Below are 17,897 nucleotides of genomic sequence, written 5' to 3' on the forward strand. Positions count from 1 at the left end.
TTTTCTCTTCATGTAGAGGGAGCAGCTGTGTGTGTCAGCCTCTGGCTGCCTCTCCTCTCAGCTAACACACATGCTAATGACCCCCAGGTCACCTGACAGCAGGACTTCACTGGACTGGTTGTCTAGATGAGCGGCCCAATGTCAAGTTGTTCTGGACACAAACTTTGATCCGTCTCACTAAAGTGTGGTGCAGCAGGCTACAAACGGCCTTGGCCTCTTTAGGAATGCTGACTCAGCATCAGCCATCTGACCGTTCAACCACACTTTCATGAGACACCCACTTGAAATAACACACGTGTCTAGGAGGTGGGGAACTATTGGCTGCTCTAAAATACATGGGTCACATACATGTTCTGCTGGTCATGGGTAGGAATGCATTACCCATGCTCCTCCACTCCACACAAGAATACTACCTTTCTAACCTAGCTGCTAGCTAACGTAACGCTAGCAAGATAAGCTGTCCTCCCTAGCAGGAAGCAAATGCAACTCACACAAGTGCCTCCCTCAGGATGGTGGTTTTCCGTGAACGGTGCTTACGTTCCATCCGTGGTGTTGTGGGGAGGAGGGCACAGGCCCCCCTCCTGGAGGAGAAAGTCCTCAATGACTCTGAGTACCTCTCTGGAGATGTAGGCCATCCATTCTTCCTTCAGCTGTTTCCTCTTAGTGTTCTTCAGCAGGAGTGTGAGGTCAGCAGCTCCACAGAACTCCATCACAGCCAGAGCTGGGGGCCTGGTCCACCACCCCAAGGTGGCGGGTGTTCTGCTGGACAAGGATAGTTCAAGTTGAGCTGTTACCCTTTTGGATCCTGGCTCTTGGAGTGTTGCTCTCTACACCTGAGGTGGGGTTGTTTTGGTGACATTGGTGGAGCAGCACCTGGGGGAGATTTCCCTCATCTTTCAGGGACGGGCGGCTCAGTCGCTGGATGAGAGCAACGCCGCCGCCTGTAGCGCACCACCGTCCACCCATCGCTATCAAAGAAAGCCTGGACTGAAAACTACAAAGCTCCATCTTTTACGTCTTCTCTTTTGAGGAGCTCTTAAAATGTAAAAACTTAGCATTTTTTAATAAAATGCACGATTAAATATAAACACACACGACAGGCCGAGTCTTCTTGAATAGAGAAAGAAAGAGAGGGGCAGGAAAGAAAGGTCCTCACCAGGAGTGTGAGGTCAGCAGCTCCACAGAACTCCATCACAGCCAGAGCTGGTCTTCATGTCCAGAGGCCTCCTCTTACTGGAAGCACCCTAGTAGGTGGCCATGTTTCTGTGCTGGGATTCTTCTTCATGCTAACCTCCAGTTTAATTTCCTCCTCTTCATCCTCCGTGACGTCCAGGACCCTGGTGGTAGCCTGCTGTCCAGCCTTGACATGTCGTCTCTTGTAGACTTGTCCATAGGTGCCATTTCCACCAATGGAGCCAAGTCTCGTCCCAGCTTCTTCTTCCTTGCTCTCCCGTGCCAGTCTCACCTCCACCTTCCCCCACGTTGAGCTTTTCCTTCGTCTCCTCTCATCCAAAGCAACATGAGCCACTAGCACCAACCAACACTAGGTTCTGCGGGCCTTTCTGGATGGAGTCTGCATGTTCTCCCTGTGTGGGTTCTCTCCCTCCTCCCACGGTCCAGAGACATCAAGAGGCGACGAGGCTGACTGACAGTCTAGATTGACCGTAGGTACGACTGAGATTGTGAATGGTCGTCTGTCTCGATATGTTGGCCCTGCCATGGACTGGCGACCTGTCCAGGGTGAACCCCGCCTCTTGCCTGACAGTCACTGGGACAGGCTCCACCCCCCTTAACAGGAATAAGTGGAAGAAAATGGATGGATGGAAACAGAAGGATAAATTGAATGAATAATTAAGAGGGATAAAAAAGCAAGAATATGTAGTTAAATGAAGGAAGAACATTTATTTAAGTCAACATTGAAAAGGAGAAAAACAACATTGATATCAAAACCTGGATTTCACAGTGACATCACCAACGTAACATTCATTCATTCATCCATTGTCTTCCGCTTATTCCTTTCTATTCAGAGTTGCGGGGGGTGGAGCCTATCTCAGCGTCTACAGGCGAGAGGCGGGGTTCACCCTGGACAGGTCACCAGTCCATCGCAGGGCCAACATACAGAGACGAACAACCATTCACACTCACATTCACACCTACGGTCAATTTAGAGAATCAATCAGCCTCGTCCCCTCTTGACGTCTTTGGACTGTGGAGGAAGCTGGAGAACCAGAGAGAACCCACACAGGAACAGCGAGGACATGGAGACTCACCCAGAAAGATCCTGCACTCGAGCCGGGACTCCCACCCGGAACCTTCTTGCTGCATACTGCATCGGCGTGGTCTGTGTGGTGTAGTGAATTGTCCTCACCATTGATAGTCATTAAAATCACTGGTTTCCCCGGTGATGTGGCGGTATTTTTGCCCTGATAAGAACAGCATGGTGCCCTCACAGCTGGAAAAATGCATGCTGACCAAAAAAAGGAACCACTCCCTGCTATTATTTGTCACAAGCCAGAGATACATATGAAGAAAAATTAAGACTTGGGTCAAGACATACCTTGCTCGTGGGTGCAATAACCATGGTTGTTTTTCATGATGTGGGTACTTGGAGGAATAGCTTTAAAGAACCATCAGTGATGGATTCCCTGTTGTGGAGGGGCTGCTTTTTGTGATGCAGGCCGTCACAGTTGCCACAGAGTCACTCCTCAGGAAGACAATCTCTGTACCTGTCAGGGAAAGGCAGTATGATTATAAGATGATTTCATGGGAATAGTAATAGAAATATAAATTCAATTTAAGAGGGTCTGAATGAGGGGACATAGAAAGTTGGATTGATTTGGGTTGTGTCTCAGGGTTCCGCCCTTCCAGTTGGGCACAGCAGGCCCACACAATTTTTCCACATTCCTGTGGGATGCTTCTGAAATGTTGAAGTTTTCTACCACCCCAAAAGAAACAATAATTACCCACTGACCACTCATTCTAAAGAAAGCCTACCATGGAATACATGTCGTCTTTAAGAATGCCAACCGAATGACAGCAGGCTCACTGCAGTGGCAACACAGTGGATGACCAACAGCCTCTTTCTGTCAGAGGCATTGAAGGTTGTATGGTCTTGACTCTTTCTATCGCTCTGAGGCTTCCTGCTGACGGAAAGACCAGGATGATGCTGAGCTTCTTGGAGGCTCATTAGCATGGCATAATGCCAAAGTAGCAGAGAGCATCTCCATGGTTTTTTCTGTAGAGAAAATACAGAGGGTAGAAGTAGAGGGAGGGGCAGGAGAGGCTCTTTCTTGCTTTGACACTGGAAACTACACACCTGTTTATTAGCACTGGAGAGCACTGGGTTGTGCTTGGCTGTTGTGGGCCAGGCCTGATGAAGATTCTTCCCAGGGTTGAAACGCTGCCTTTTGGCACACTTTTTGGTTTTTTATTTCAAAGCAATTTGATTTAAAAATAATTTGATTTGATTTTTCATAAACAATTTAAAACATTATTTCCATTTCATTTGATTTCATATTTTCATAATGAATAATAAATAATATAGGACCCTTAAAAATTCATTAAATACATGACAAAGGCTACCCCGATACACTAAAAACAGAACCCAGCAATGGGGAACTCCAAGGATGATGACCCGTGGATGGTAGTGCACTATGGCCAGTGCTGCCGTGCACATCCACCTCAAGGGGACTGGTGGTATGGTGGTCTGACAAGTGGATGGACCGTGCACCTCCCTTCCCATTGAGGGGAGGGTTTTTTGCTCATTCACCGAACCCTAACCCTAACCACTAACCTCTGATGTAATTATTAAAATAATAATAAATAATAATTATTATTATCAATCGTAAAACATAATTTCAGATGAATATATTAGTCAAAACAAGTGTCTTTCATTTCATTTATTATTTAAAGGGTTAAAAAATAAAAAAAGGAAAAAGAGGGATTTCATTTCATTTCATCATCTTCATCGTCCTCCTCTGATCCGGTTGGTCTGGGTCGGGGGGGCAGCAGCCTCAGCAAGGAGGCCCAGACTGTCCTCTCCCAGCCACGTCCACCAGCTCTTCCGGGGGAATCCCGAGGCGTTCCCAGGCCAGCTGAGATATATAATCCCTCCAGGGTCCTGGGTCGGCCCCGAGGCCTCCTCCCTGTTGGACGTGCCTGGAACCCCTACCGAGGGAGGCGTCCTCACCAGATCCTTTATATGTCAGACAAGTGAACTGGTACTCCTCTGGGTCAAAGGTGTCGGCATCCTGTTTCTCCACGTTGCTGGCCACGCCGTCATCGTAGTTGTCAATGTCACCCTGATCTTCCTCTTCTCTCCATCATCCTCATCTTCCTCTTCTTCAGAGTTTACCCCAAAGTCTTACTCATTGCTGTCAGATGCCTAGCTGTTCAGGTCCAAAGACATCCAGTCCACTAAATCAACCACCTGGACAGGTAGAGGGTCGGCCTACCTGTCGGAGCCCAGTGGTCCGATGGGCTGAAATGGCTTATGTGAAACTCTGCCTGTTCTTTTCTTCTCTTCAGCGCCTCCCTCTCCACCTGCTTGTGTCACTGTTCAGAGACACTTTGACTCCCTGCCTGTCTGAGGTGCATGGAGAGCGGTTAGGGCTAGGGGTTCGGTATGAACGAAATCAAAAACGTCAACATGTGCCCGTGCGACGTTTCGACACAATTTGTGTCTTCCTCAGGCTGGGTGCAAAGGAACAAAAGTGGCCTCCAAGCACCCGAGCTAACAGCCCCTTCTCCATGTACCTGTTTTGATATGCATGTCTTTTAGGTCACCGTCTCTTTGAGGCTAAACTGTTCAGTAACTTTTGTGTACATACAACCTGTAGGGGGCAGAGTCCCGAGACGCTGGCTACCCTCCCCAAATGTGTGTACGGGCTTTCCGATGGTAGCAAGCAGGTGTGTGTAGGAGCTTCCTAGCCTGAGTGATGCCAACTTTAAATTCCACGAGCAGTGAAACAAATCAAGTGAAAGGTTTGCCCTCCATCCGGACAGGCGTCCACTCTATCGGTGCTGCTCAGGGTGAAGGTTCAGGGTTTTAAGGTAAGTGTCCCCTCCCACCTAAGTGCTTTCTCGTCTCCCATTTCGCATGGGTTACTAAGATATCCTGCATGAAGCCTGAAGGTGGTGGGGTTTCAAAAAAGTCAACTTAATAGCCTTTAAATATGACCTGGTCCTTGTGGCCTTAGGCAGCTCCATTTTAAACACGACAGCTCAATTCTCACTCTATCACAACATTAGTGATTAAGATAAAGTGGCATATATTCTTTGAACACATAAAATCAGTGGAGGTATAAGGTAAGACTACCACCCCAGCAAAAGTGGTGCACTTTGGAACCGTAAGGGCTAGGTTTAGAATTATGGCCTGCCCTCCACAAACGTGGGGAGCAGGAATGCACAGTCCTTCCTGGGGGCTTGGTCCACCACCCAAAGATGGTTAGGGTTTCTGGTGGTTTTAGCGAGGCCACAAAGAGTTATGAAGGTTCAGTCACATGGAGGACACAGATCAGGAGCCCTAAAACACCACGTTTGACACAATCTCTCACTCGCTGGACATGCAGACCACAACAAGTATTGGTGGCAAAGGAGAGGTGGAATGAGTACTAAATAAAACAAACTGAAATACTGCCACCCCAGTCATAGTACTTGAGAGTACTATTCTAGAGAATTACTCAAAAATACTTCACTGAAGAGCATGCAAGTACTTTGTTCAGGTGCTGAACATAGGGTTAGGGCCCCTCATAGCCGTAATGACATCAGTCTCAGCGTGCAACGTTTTGGATTGTTTTTAGCTTTCCTCAGGCTTTGTTAGCCTCCCAGTTCAGTCAAGGCATAGAATCTCTTTTCCAAATGACAGGCTGGGTTATCATAGGTACAAGTCTTTGTCAGTCCCTCCTAATGTGGAGGGTCACTCCTGCTTTCTTTTCCTTTTCCACAAATTTACAAATTAAAGTTTGTGATACAAAAAAAAGGCTCACAACTAATCAGCGAAATGTTTCATTTGCTTCTTTAGTTTTGTCTATTTAACAAACAAATGGTTGACAGGCTGTATCACATTCCAAAGCAAAGAGGGGAACAGATTAAAAAAGAAAACAAACAAACAATACACCAAAATGTACATTTACACATGAAGATTTCTTTGACGAGAACGTTTGAAGATGAAGAAAACGGTACTCGGTCCGTTTTCTGGCCTGGTGGGAAACACACCAAGGGGAAGGGAAGTTACCAGAAATGAGGGCAGAGTTCAATTTCAATATAAAAGCGGGAGCCAGGAGACAAGACAGACACAAGGCCAACCAAGAACACCGCTAGGGCATGGACGTGACATTGCCGTCTGGGGAGGGAAGGGACAAAGGTTCTTCTTGAGATTTGTCTTCAGTGTTTCACTTTTTTTCCGATATTGGGGTGCTAACCTCAGAACTGGAAGGCTCCCCCGCAGTTTTTGTGAAATAAGACTTCACCTTTATGAAGGGGTGAGTCACATGGAATCTTAGGGAGCTGAGACCAGAAACGGTACCTGTCCTTCACGTGTGTGTGAGTGTGTGTGTGTGTGTGTGTGTGTGTGTGTGTGAGTGTGTGTGTGTGTAAAACACATACTGACACACATTAAAATACCCATTCATGGGTTTTTATGAAGTTGATGGGAGGCCGTGCATTGTTTGACAATGACAGAGTCAGAGAAGGCAATCCTGGTTCAAATTAATCTAACATGACACAAAACCTGACCGCTCTGGGGGGTTCATCTCTCACCTGACACAGTTGGTCACCCCCCCCCCCCATCAAACCTGTCACCATCAGAGGAAAGCTTCCAAGCTCACCTTTCCAGCAATAATCAGCTGCTGTCACCAACTAAGAGCGGTCAACATTTGCCACACTGGAGCCCGTTCACTACGGCTGGAATGAGGTGTTCCTGCAGCAACGTTAGCACCCCTGTTCATTCCCTGTAAATGTGGACCTCCGGAAACTTTCCCAGCTCCCCCAACTGTGGCAAGAGGCCCTCCAGTGTTAAGGGTGACACCTCCAGCCTCAGGAGTACCTTTTACATGCAGCATCCCAGTTCTCACCTTCCACCACACCACATCATTCCTACCTAAAGTCCTTCATGGGACCTCCATTTCAGGGGAAAGCGCGTTGCCATGTGGTGAGAGGATCCTTTCTTGATGCACCTGTCAGTGAGTTCCCACCACTTTCAGAGACTTGAAAAGGTGCTGGTCAAGAAACACCATCTTGAAAAAAGAGAACATCACTTTCTAAGAGAGTTTGTTGACAGGATTGAAGGCAGTTTGATGAGTGTCATAGGGGGAAAGGAGGGTTCCCCAGCTGAACCACCAGCATGGTGTCTGCACCTCATGGAGATCCTGGGTCTTGGTCCAGGCAATGACAAGCAGCCTGAGAAAAGAAGGTGGAGAACCTGGGAGCTGGAGAAGCAGAGGGACTCTGGAGCACACGCAGGTCTCTGGTTCTGTCTGTTGGAGACTGTATTTTAGAACTGATAGAACCAGAACCATAGAAGGATAAATCAGTGAGTCATTAGGAGGATCAAAGAGGACAGAGAACGTAGTGAAATGAAGGAAGAACATTTATTTGAGTACATGAACATTTGTCAATATTAAAAACACACATTAAACAGTTACATCACCAATTCAACATGATATTAGAAATTAGGAGTAAAAATGTGCTCATTAGTTCAAAACAAACAACTAAAAGTGCTTTTAAATGAAAGGATCAATAAAACAAACGACTAAAGGCACTTTCACAACAAAAGATCAAAAGAAAAACCCAACAAAATTGGTTGGGGAGGAGGGCAAAGACCTGTCTGAGGAGGAGAAAGGGGGTGCACAGTCCTTCAGTTCTTGGGACCCCACTTCTCCCCAGCACCTTGAACTCCCTGAAAATCCCTGCTATTGAACTGTAATCCTGTTTTGATGTGTTTCTGCAATGCTGCCTGCAGTGACACTGGAAGGAACCCTCAGGATTCATCCATGTCCTGGTCACAAGCCATGCCTACAAATCCAGCAGGGAGGTGCAAAGGTGCGGCCGTTAAGTGGGTTGGGATCACACGCTGCTTCCTCAGTGGGGGTTGGGTTTGGGTTAGGAGAATGGGTGGTGGACCACCCTTTCCCTGTTTCCACACATGTCTCCTGGTAGCCTGGTCTGGCCTGGAAACAAGTGGACACCATCAGGGCCACAGAACTCCATCACAGCCAGAGCTGGGGGCCTGGTCCACCACCCGAAGCTGGTGGGGGTTCTGTTGGACAAAGATAGTGAAGGTGAGCTGTTACCCCTTTTGGATCCTGGCTCTTGGAGTGTTGCTCTCTACAACTGAGGCAGGGCCTCAGCACCGTGTGGCACGGCAGCTACAGGCTGCTGAACAGAAGGCTCAGCGGGGGGGGGGGGGGGGGTCAAGGCAGCACAGAGAACTGTGGGTAGCAGTCCTCCCTCCACCTGGGACCTCTACACCTCACGATGCAACACTTTAAAAATGGGATGCTGTTTTTGTTGTCTGCCCCTAAAGCCACTAAATAAATAGTACTTTAAAAACAGGACATGGACAGAGCAGCCACTCACTACCGCTCAGAAGTGAGGACACCCTCTTCTTCAGTGGTGTCCTTTATTTGGACTACCTTCTACTTTGGAGATTCATACTGAAGACATCAAATATATCAAACAAGATACATGGAGTCATGGAGTAGAGCCAAGAATTGTTAAGAACTGGAACAGGTTTGATATTCTAGCTCCTCAAAGTGGCCTCCCTCTGCTCGTCCTTCTCTCAGGGAGCTTCATGATGTCATCACCTGAAAAGGTTCCCCTCTCAGGTTCACCTTGTCAGGTTCCTTGGTGGAACTTCCTACCTTCTTCCTGGGGTGGAGCATCAGTGGAGCTGAGCAGAAGTCAGGTTTGTCCCCAGCTGACAGCTCCCTTTACCAACTGGTAGAATTCATGTCATGGCAGGAACCAGCAGCTCAGTAGAGAGGAACCACCGTCCATCAGTCCTCTCAGACCTGAAGGTCAGGCGCTGTGGAAAACTGAGAAATCTTTGAACGTGTCCACGAGTGCAGTCGCAAAAACCAGGAGCTGCAACGAAACCGGCTCAGGTGAGGACCAGATCCAAGTCAGATTCCTGATGATGTCATCAGGGGGCTTTCCCAGTGTATTTGATCCTAGAATTCTGTCTTTGATCTCAGGACACATCAAAGAAACTGAATTCTGGCGAGTGTGTGAGAGCCTTCCAGGCTGGGCTAGAAAACCCACCTCAACCTTGTGTGCTCCAGAGGAGAAACCCCAAGCCTGTGTTGTAGCAGCAGGTAGAGCCATCAGTCCACCACCATGAAGCCCCACTTTGTCAAGGACCCTGCACATTGGAGACCTTTGGTTCCACCGCCGTGGCTTTGTGGACACAGAGAAGGAGAAGGGACGGTCTCTCCATGCAGGGATCCATGAGCCACATGGAGGCCTCTCCTCCCCTCTCCTCTCTCCTCTCCTCTCCTCTCTCCTCTCCTCTCCTCTCTCCTCTCCTCTCTCCTGTCTCTTCTCCTCTCCTCTCCTCGTCTCTCTCCTCTATTCTCCTCTCCTCTCTCTCTCCTCTCCTCCTCTCTCTCCTCTCCTCGTCTCTCTCCTCTATTCTCCTCTCCTCTCTCTCTCCTCCTCTCTCTCCTCTCCTCTCTCTCTCTCCTCTATTCTCCTCTCCTTCTCTCTCCTCTCCTCTCTCTCCTCTCCTCTCTCTCTCCTCTCCTCTCTCCTCTCCTCTCCTCTCTCTCCTCTCCTGTCCTCTCCTGTCCTCTCCTCTCTCTAGAGCCCAAATCAGGTCAAACCAGAACAGGTGTGGGAAGGCCTCTGTCAAGGTCAAAGGTCACTGGAGACCGTCCTCTCAGTGTCTACATTCAAAAACCCCAACTTCAGCAACTCTGTCCCTCAACCTAAACCAACACTGCTGATTCAGGAGCCCTCCAGCTCCTGGGCCCTGGTACATAGAGAGTTGAAACTCACAGGACCTGGTCCTAGTGGGGCCGAGACCACGTGGACAGGTTTTGGTGGATGGAGCCCCAAGGGTTCACTGAACAAGCCCATTCAGCACCAACACCTCCAGATGGTGTGAGGCTGGACAGGTCTAAGGGCCTGGGTCTTTACTGCACTGTAAAAAAAAGGGTCAAAAGTCTGGCAGCAGCGTTTCCAGACGGTACCGTCCAATTACAGTCATGAACTGTTCCACAAAATTCCATGGAAGAAACTGTAAAAATACCCAGCAGCTTTCCCAGTCCAAACTGATGAAATTACAGTCCATTTTGTGTTGAGAAATGTGCTTTCAACTGCAGGAAAACAGGCCCATCATGGAAAACACATGAAGAACAAGGACCTTTCAGGTTCTTCTCTCAGTTCAGGGCTCTTACTGGTTCATTTATGAAACAAACCAGTCTATGAGCAGGAATTTCCCATTAGAAAAGTTCATTTGACAGTGGAAAAGCAAGCGGAGTCCATCAAAATAGCCCAGTTTAAGGTCCGTCACTGTCAAGTGAAGCTACTGAGTTGTTACTTTCTGAAACTGAGCCAACTTTCTACAGTGATTTCCTGTCAGATTCTGGTTTCTCCAAGTATAAAAACTACAACAATGTATCAACACAGAATCTGTGCTTTGAACAATAGAGGATTTCTGCATCTTGCCAGTATTAGTCCATCACTTTAGAGGACTGGAAGGGTCAAACATTCATTGGACAATGGAAAACCAAGCATCGTCCATCAAAATCCATGAACAACAGCTCCATTCAAACAGAAGCTCTGGAATTGGAGTGTGTTAAAGTGAAGTTCTGGAATGTTCCACTTCATCTACAGGGATTTCCCATTAAAGAACAGGTTTTACTACGTTCAGTGTTCCAACATGAACCTTCAAGGAAACACAAAGGTCTGTAAATGTGTGGCATTGAACACACTCGTTTCAGTGAATTGTGAACAAACATTTCTTGTTAAAAATGTTGAAAAAGCAGCAGAGTGTCAGAACAGGAAGTGACGCCACATTCAAGGCAACCTGGCAAAGTAGGAATGCAGCATTGTTTTATACAACTGTCCGATGAAGTGTTGGACTGCCAAAACAGTGGTTTTGATGTGGAACAAAGGAACTGATGTAGAGATACTTGAAGGAAAGGTTCAGTATTTGAACTCTGGGCCCAAGCGTCATGTTGTCAGGGACTTTCTCCATTCTTAGAAACCACAGCTTTGCTCGGTCCCTGCTCCGCCTGTCCAGCAACACCAGGAAGGCCTAAAACTCTCCTCCAAGGGCAGAAGGTCTTTGAAAACTAAGACTCAACTCAACTTTATTCATAAAGCACTTTAAAAACAACCACAGCTGAAAACAAAGTGCTGTACATAAATAGTCATAAAACATAATAATCAAGTGAAGAACAATAAAAATACTAAAACAGGAGCAAAGTCTCATGCTGGGTCAAAAGCCAAGGAATAAATATAGGTTTTAAGATTAGTTTTAAAAATGGACAGTGAAGAAGCCTGTCTGAGGTGCAAAGGCAGATCGTTCCATCATTTGGGAGCAGCAACAGAAAAGGCTCTGTCCCCTCTGAGCTTCCGCTTAGACCTCGGTATCTCCAGGAGCAGCTGGTCAGCTGACCTGAGGCACCGAGCAGGAGCACGAGGGTGAAGCAGCTCAGAGAGGTAAGGGGGGCCAGACCATTTAAGGATTTAAAAACAAATAAAAGAATCTTAAAATGAACCCTGAAGTGCACAGGCAGCCAGTGGAGGGAGGCCAGAACGATGGGCTCCTTCTTCCTGCTCCGGTTAAAAGTCGAGCAGCAGCATTTTGTACCAACTGGAGACGTGAGAGGGAGGACTGGCTGATTCCAAAGTAAAGAGCACTGCAATCATCAAGCCGAGACGTGATGAAGGCATGAATCACAGTCTCAAAATGCTCTCCTGCAAGAAAGGGCTTCACTTTTGCTAACAGCCTCAGATGAAAGAAGCTGGACTTCACCACTGCACCTATTTGACGATCTAGTTTGAAATCCCTGTCCATCTTAAACCCAAGTTTGAAACAGTTGGCTTCACATACAGAGCCAAGGGGCCCAAGTCAATAGGGGGAGGTTCACAGGAGCCACTGGGACCAAACACCATCACTTCAGTTTTCTTCTCGTTAAAATTGAAAAAGTTTAGGGCCATCCAGGCTTTAATGTCATCAAGACATAACAGAAGTGGCTTGATTGAGAGAGCATCTTTCTTCTTTAGTGGCACATCTATCTGACTGTCACCAGCATAGCAGTGAAAAGAGATGCCATGCTGATGAGAATGGAGCCCAGAGGAAGTACATACAATGAAAAAAGGAGAGGCCCTAAAATTGAGCCCTGTGGAACCCCAAATGACTGAGGAGCAGGGGAAGATTCAGAACCAGCAAAGCTTACACACAGAGTTCTGTCTGTCAGATAGGACCTAAACCACCGCAGAGCACTACCACAAATGCCCACTAGGTACTGCAACCGAGATAATAAAATATTGTGATCCACTGTATCAAAGGCAGCAGTTTGGTCCAGCAGGACAAGAATCACATCATCTCCACAGTCGTTTGCCAGGAGGATGTCATTGAAGACCCTAAGCAGTGCTGACTCTGTGCTATGCAGAGTCTTAAAACCTGACTGGAAAACCTCCAGAATATCATGCTCATCCAGAAAAGACTTCAGTTGAGCAGACACAACTTTCTCCAAGACCTTAGAAATAAAAGGCAACTTAGAGATGGGCCTAAAGTTAGCCAATACAGTGCTGTCAAGGCCAGGTTTCGTAAGCAGTGGTTGCACTACTGCATGTTTAAAACTAATGGGGACAACACCAGAAGACAGACTGCTGTTACTAACACCCAGAACTGACTGCCCCATACTGGGGAAAACCTCTTTTAAAAATGAGGAGGGACAGAATCATGAGGGGAACCTGATGGCTTCATGTGGCCAACCACATCTTTAAAAATGACAAAGTCACAGGCTCAAACTTATCGAACACAGCCGGGCAACGGACAGAAGCAGAGGGGTCAGCGGCAGGAGCTGAGATGAGAGCCCTCCTGATAACAACCTTGTCAATGAAAAAGTGCAGGAAGTCATTGCACATTTCAGTGGGTGCTTCCAGGCAGACAGGCTGTGGGGCATTCAGAGCAGAGTCAATGGTTTTAAATAGCACACGTGGGTTGTGGCGATCAGACACAATAATGTCTGACAAGTGTCCTCTCTTAGCCTCTTTAACAGTCTAAGACTGATGGTTGTTCAGTCACGACACTCAGGGCTACCACACCAGTGTCAGTGTGTTCTCTTGGAAAGCCAAGCCTTCTGTCAACAGTTGTGTGCTTCTGGAGAGGAACAGAGACACCAACACTACCTTCTTAGCTGCTGTTTGGTCCACAGGAACCTGCATTGTTTGTTGTTGTGGGAAATCATGTCCTAAAATGCCAGTTTGTTGTTTTTGAGATAACCTTTGACAACATTTGGACATGGAAGTGGGCAGGCAGACAAAAAGTGCCACAGCTGATGCCTTCCAGGAGGTGCAGAGATACCTGGCAGAGGGCAGTACTTCCAGGGCCCAGGATCCAGTGAGTTACTGGGCCAACCAAAAGACAATCTGTCCAAACCTCTACCAGCTGTCCCTACAATTTCTTTGCACTCCAGCCTCATCTGTGCCGTGTTTTCGACAGCTGGAGAAGTTTTATCAAAAAAACGTAACAGACTTAATTTTAAAATGTCAGAAAAACGAATTTTTTGAAATAAAAATTTGTAAAAGTCCTCAAGCGTCCTCATTACCAACATTTTCACTTAGATTTTCACATTAAGATACATCTTCACATTGTTTAAAGACATGGAATGATCCAATATGAACGCAAAGACTTCAATGACATTATTGTGTACACCAGGTCATCAAATCAGTGTCAGGTCAGTCTGTCAAGCCTGCAGGGAAGTTTAAAGTCCAGCAGGTGTCAGTATTCAGTGACACAGTATCAACACAGTGTGTCATTGTGTCGACACGCTTCATGACGCTTCATGACGCTTCATGACGCCTCATCCACCCATCACCAGTGTGGAGCGTTTGCTTGGTGAATTTAAAATGAAGACATTTGAATCAACTTGATGTCGTCCATAGTCCACTGATGCAGCGGTCATGTTCTCAATGTGTGTCACAAAGTGCATCTGTTGCTGTTGGCTGTTTAGTTGGAAACAAGAGTTTGAAAACAGCACACCAATTTGTTTCCTGATGTCGCAGAGGATTATGGGGAATGTAGTCTGATAGTGTGTGCTAGTCTGCAGGCATTCAATGAAGTGTCATCTAATTCAAAGGACTATGATGATGATGTATTGTTTCATAGTGTGTGGCTAATTTGGCTAATGCTTGACAACACCAACAATAATAATAACAATAACAATCATAATCATAACAATAATAATAACAATTACAATAATAATTATAATCCTAATAATAATAATAATCATAACAATAATCAGAATCATAATAACAATAATAATAACAATAATAGCAATAATAATAATAATGATAATAACAATAATCATCATCATCATCATCATCATAATCATAATAACAATAATAACAATAATAATAATAATAACAACAATCATAATCATAATAATATAGATCACAAAGTAGCTTAGACCAGGCCAAGCCTTATGTAGTGATCCTGGAAACATTGTTTCATGGATTTCTGATGATCATTCTGTCCATATTGCATGACTAGCCTCCTCCTTCATAGTCAAACTTGAATGCGATGGTGCGAATGTGTAAATTATAAATAGAAAAGTATTGTTTACAAGTAAATTGGGCTCTGCATAATTAGCATAATTTTGCTCATGTTGAAGGGAAATGTAAATTATTCTTGGAACTGAAATATACCCTTTTATTTCCTTGTCCATCCTAGGACTCTTACCTGCTCCAAATTGGTCCCTTCAAAATAAATGGTCAAACCAAGAGGAATACCACTTGTGTATTCTTGAGCCCTTTCAAGTAGGGACGATTCATCAGAAAACTGGACAGTGGGGCTCCCCTGGCGATGACTGGTCTGCTGTCTCCCCGTCCCGGCTGAAAATCCAGTCTGTGTCAGTTTCAGGGACCTCTCTTCCTGCACTGCTTTACTGGGGAGCGCAGCCTGCTGACAAATGACTTGGTCGTAACTTTATTCTTTGAAACCCTCTGAAGATCTGGAATCTTATTAAACAATTGCTTGGAATGTCAGATGTGTCAATCCACACACCTGTATCATAGAACCATTTGTTCAAGCCAGCGATGATGGACAGTGTGCTTCTGGAATGGAGGAAGAGAGGACTCTGTTCCACTGGAGAAGATGGTTGATAACAAATCTGCTTCATTCCTTCAGCTCCAATCTGAACACCTCCTTCCTCAGACACACTTTGGCATCATTGTGTGCGAGGATATTCCAGAGTTCACCATTAAACCAAAGAGCAACATCTTTGAAGATTTACTTCTCTCACGTGGAACTCCCAACATTTGATTTCTCGCTTGGTCACTGCCTTTGATTCCAGTAGACGCCAGTCCTCTCAGGGAGGCCTGGGCCAAAGAACTGGACGTCCCAGTGTCAGAGGCACTGTGGGAGGAAAGCCTGGTCAGTGTACAGGAATGTTCCATCGATTCGAGATACAGACTGATTCAATTCAAAGTCTTGCGTATACTTCATTTTTCCAAAATTGGGCTTAGTCAGATATTTGGATCTGTTTCTCCCACGTATGATGGATGTCGTAGTGCTGAAGGATCGATGGCACACTTCTTCTGGCACTGTCCTGTTCTCAGTAACTTCTGGTGGGATATATTGGATTGGTTTTCCAAACAAGACTGGAACTTTGCTGTATTTGGTTGCTCTGACAGGACGAGGACTCTTCCTCCTTTTCAAAAACAGGCTCTACAAGCAGGCATGGTTGCAGCTAAAGAATTCAAATTATTAAACTGGAGGGCTCCATGTTTCAAGAGGTGGCTTCAGGAAATGCTTTCTGTTGCTGAGATTGATAGGAAGTGTTTTTCTGTTGTCTTATGTATTATCTGTTCATGATACTTTGAACTCATGTGTACTTATAAGTCAAGCATATACATGATACAAGTTCACGTGGATCTAATAGTGAAAAGGTGGCACAAATCTTTGATAGATTCTTTGAGGGCACACGTTTTGAATTCATATCTTTGCTTCTGGGGGGACCTGAAACAACATTTTCAGATGGGGGTCGTGGCCAATTACACATCATTTTTGGTGTCCTTGTCATGGAATGGTTTGAGAACCCCTGACAGAAAGTTTTTTCAGAAAACAGGATTTAGAAGCCTTTTTTTTTAGAATCGGCTTCAGCTGTAAAAGGGTTAGTTATGTTTCATTTCAAGAGCCACACACCATTCCTGCGATGTCAGGAAGTCTTGGAAAGGTGGTGAATATTTCAGAGGACTTCACTGGATTGTGAACCATTGCTTGGCGATGGGTGAAGGTCTGTTTCATCTTCTCCTTCATGATTACCTCATCAGTTGTATGCTTCATCAGTGTAGCAACCCTTGGATCCCCAAAGAGAGTCTCGACTGATGCCTAAGGCGTCTTTTATTTTAGTGAGAGCAGCGTCGTCACGTTCACCAGAGCACCGTGAAAACTGTGTCAGAGTATACAAAACATAAAACAAACAAGTCACCATACAGTCTTCACAGTATGTTACGTTCCTTGCGGCAACACAAGGAATAACACAAACAGCCAAGTGGAAAATTATCAGTGCAAGAATTATTTATTTCACAAAGGGGTGATCAAAAGTACAAGAGCTGTGTACAAAGTGGGAGGGAAGGTAGGCCGTGAGGGGATTGTGCCAAACAAATTAACTTAACATATCAAAACAAGGCCTAACTGAAATCTTCCTGACACAAGAAACACAAGTAGCAAAAGGCCTGCCCGTCTAACTCATCAAGGTTGTCAAAAACGTACAAGGATGGCACCAACCCATAAACTAGTGTGGTATACAAAAGAAGACTACGTGATGTAAGGTGTGGGGTACCCCAATCTAACCTCAACCGACCACCTCCCACTTCCAAATAAGTTGATCTTACAAAGTGGTTTCTCAGAGTATGTTGCTCAGCAGGCCGCCAGAGAGAGAGAGAGACCCAGAACAAAGCAGGGGAGTGGCTGATAAAGAGGCCTCCCTGGAACCAGCCAGGTGGAGGGGCAACCAGGCTCCAATCAACTCTTCTCCCAGATGTCAGGTGGGAGGGCAGAACAGGAAGCAGCCAGCGTCCTCCTGGATCTTTCCTAAGAGCAGGAGAGGGAGGAGGGAAACAAAGAGAGGGAGAAACCATGCAGGGGCTCACCTGAGCCAGCTCTACATGTCACACATGGAACACAGTACAATCTTCATAATTTTGTCCATAATATTACAACATCAACCAAACATTCCTTCAAACAAAGTGTTCCATGCACACTGATCCAAACTCACAATGTTGCAATAATACAATGTTTCAAGATAAACAAACATACCTCACTGCGCTCACCAAGGATGCTTCAATACTTTTAATCTTTTCTTCTGTTTAAACAGGCGTCAATGTTCTTTTCTGTGCAAATGAAGCAGAAGTTACGCTGGAGCCTGGAGATCAAACCTTTGTGGCCCAGGCTCAAACAAAGCAGCCTCCTCATTACCAACTCCTGTTGGGTTACCTTTACCTGTCTCTCCCTCTTGTGGAGCTACGGTGTCACTCAGAGGACAAAATTCAATCCCCCAAATCCATACAACAGTCCTACACATACAGGAGTCACTCACAACTTCACCTACCAACTATTTTAAAACACACACACAAAAATAGAAGCATTAATTAATAACTTTGAGAGTTTATATTTGTTAATAAAACGGAATGTAAACAATACACATTTAGAATATTTC

At 45.9% G+C, this 17,897-nt stretch overlaps 1 long non-coding RNA gene across 1 annotated transcript; it reads right to left on the bottom strand.

The window, feature by feature from the left end:
* Positions 1–8,050: 8,050 nt before the first annotated feature.
* On the bottom strand, positions 8,051–16,577 carry LOC147260900 (uncharacterized). The gene is made up of 4 exons (XR_015116030.1): positions 16,502–16,577; positions 15,242–15,592; positions 14,918–15,136; positions 8,051–8,257 (listed from the first exon to the last, which is right to left on the bottom strand). It is a non-coding gene; the product is annotated as an uncharacterized LOC147260900 (long non-coding RNA).
* Positions 16,578–17,897: the final 1,320 nt, after the last annotated feature.

Source organism: Aulostomus chinensis, chromosome 5 (genome assembly GCF_037954235.1).
Source record: "Aulostomus chinensis isolate RoL2024-O1b breed Wild chromosome 5, RoL_Achi_v1.0, whole genome shotgun sequence".
NCBI lineage: Eukaryota > Metazoa > Chordata > Actinopteri > Syngnathiformes > Aulostomidae > Aulostomus > Aulostomus chinensis.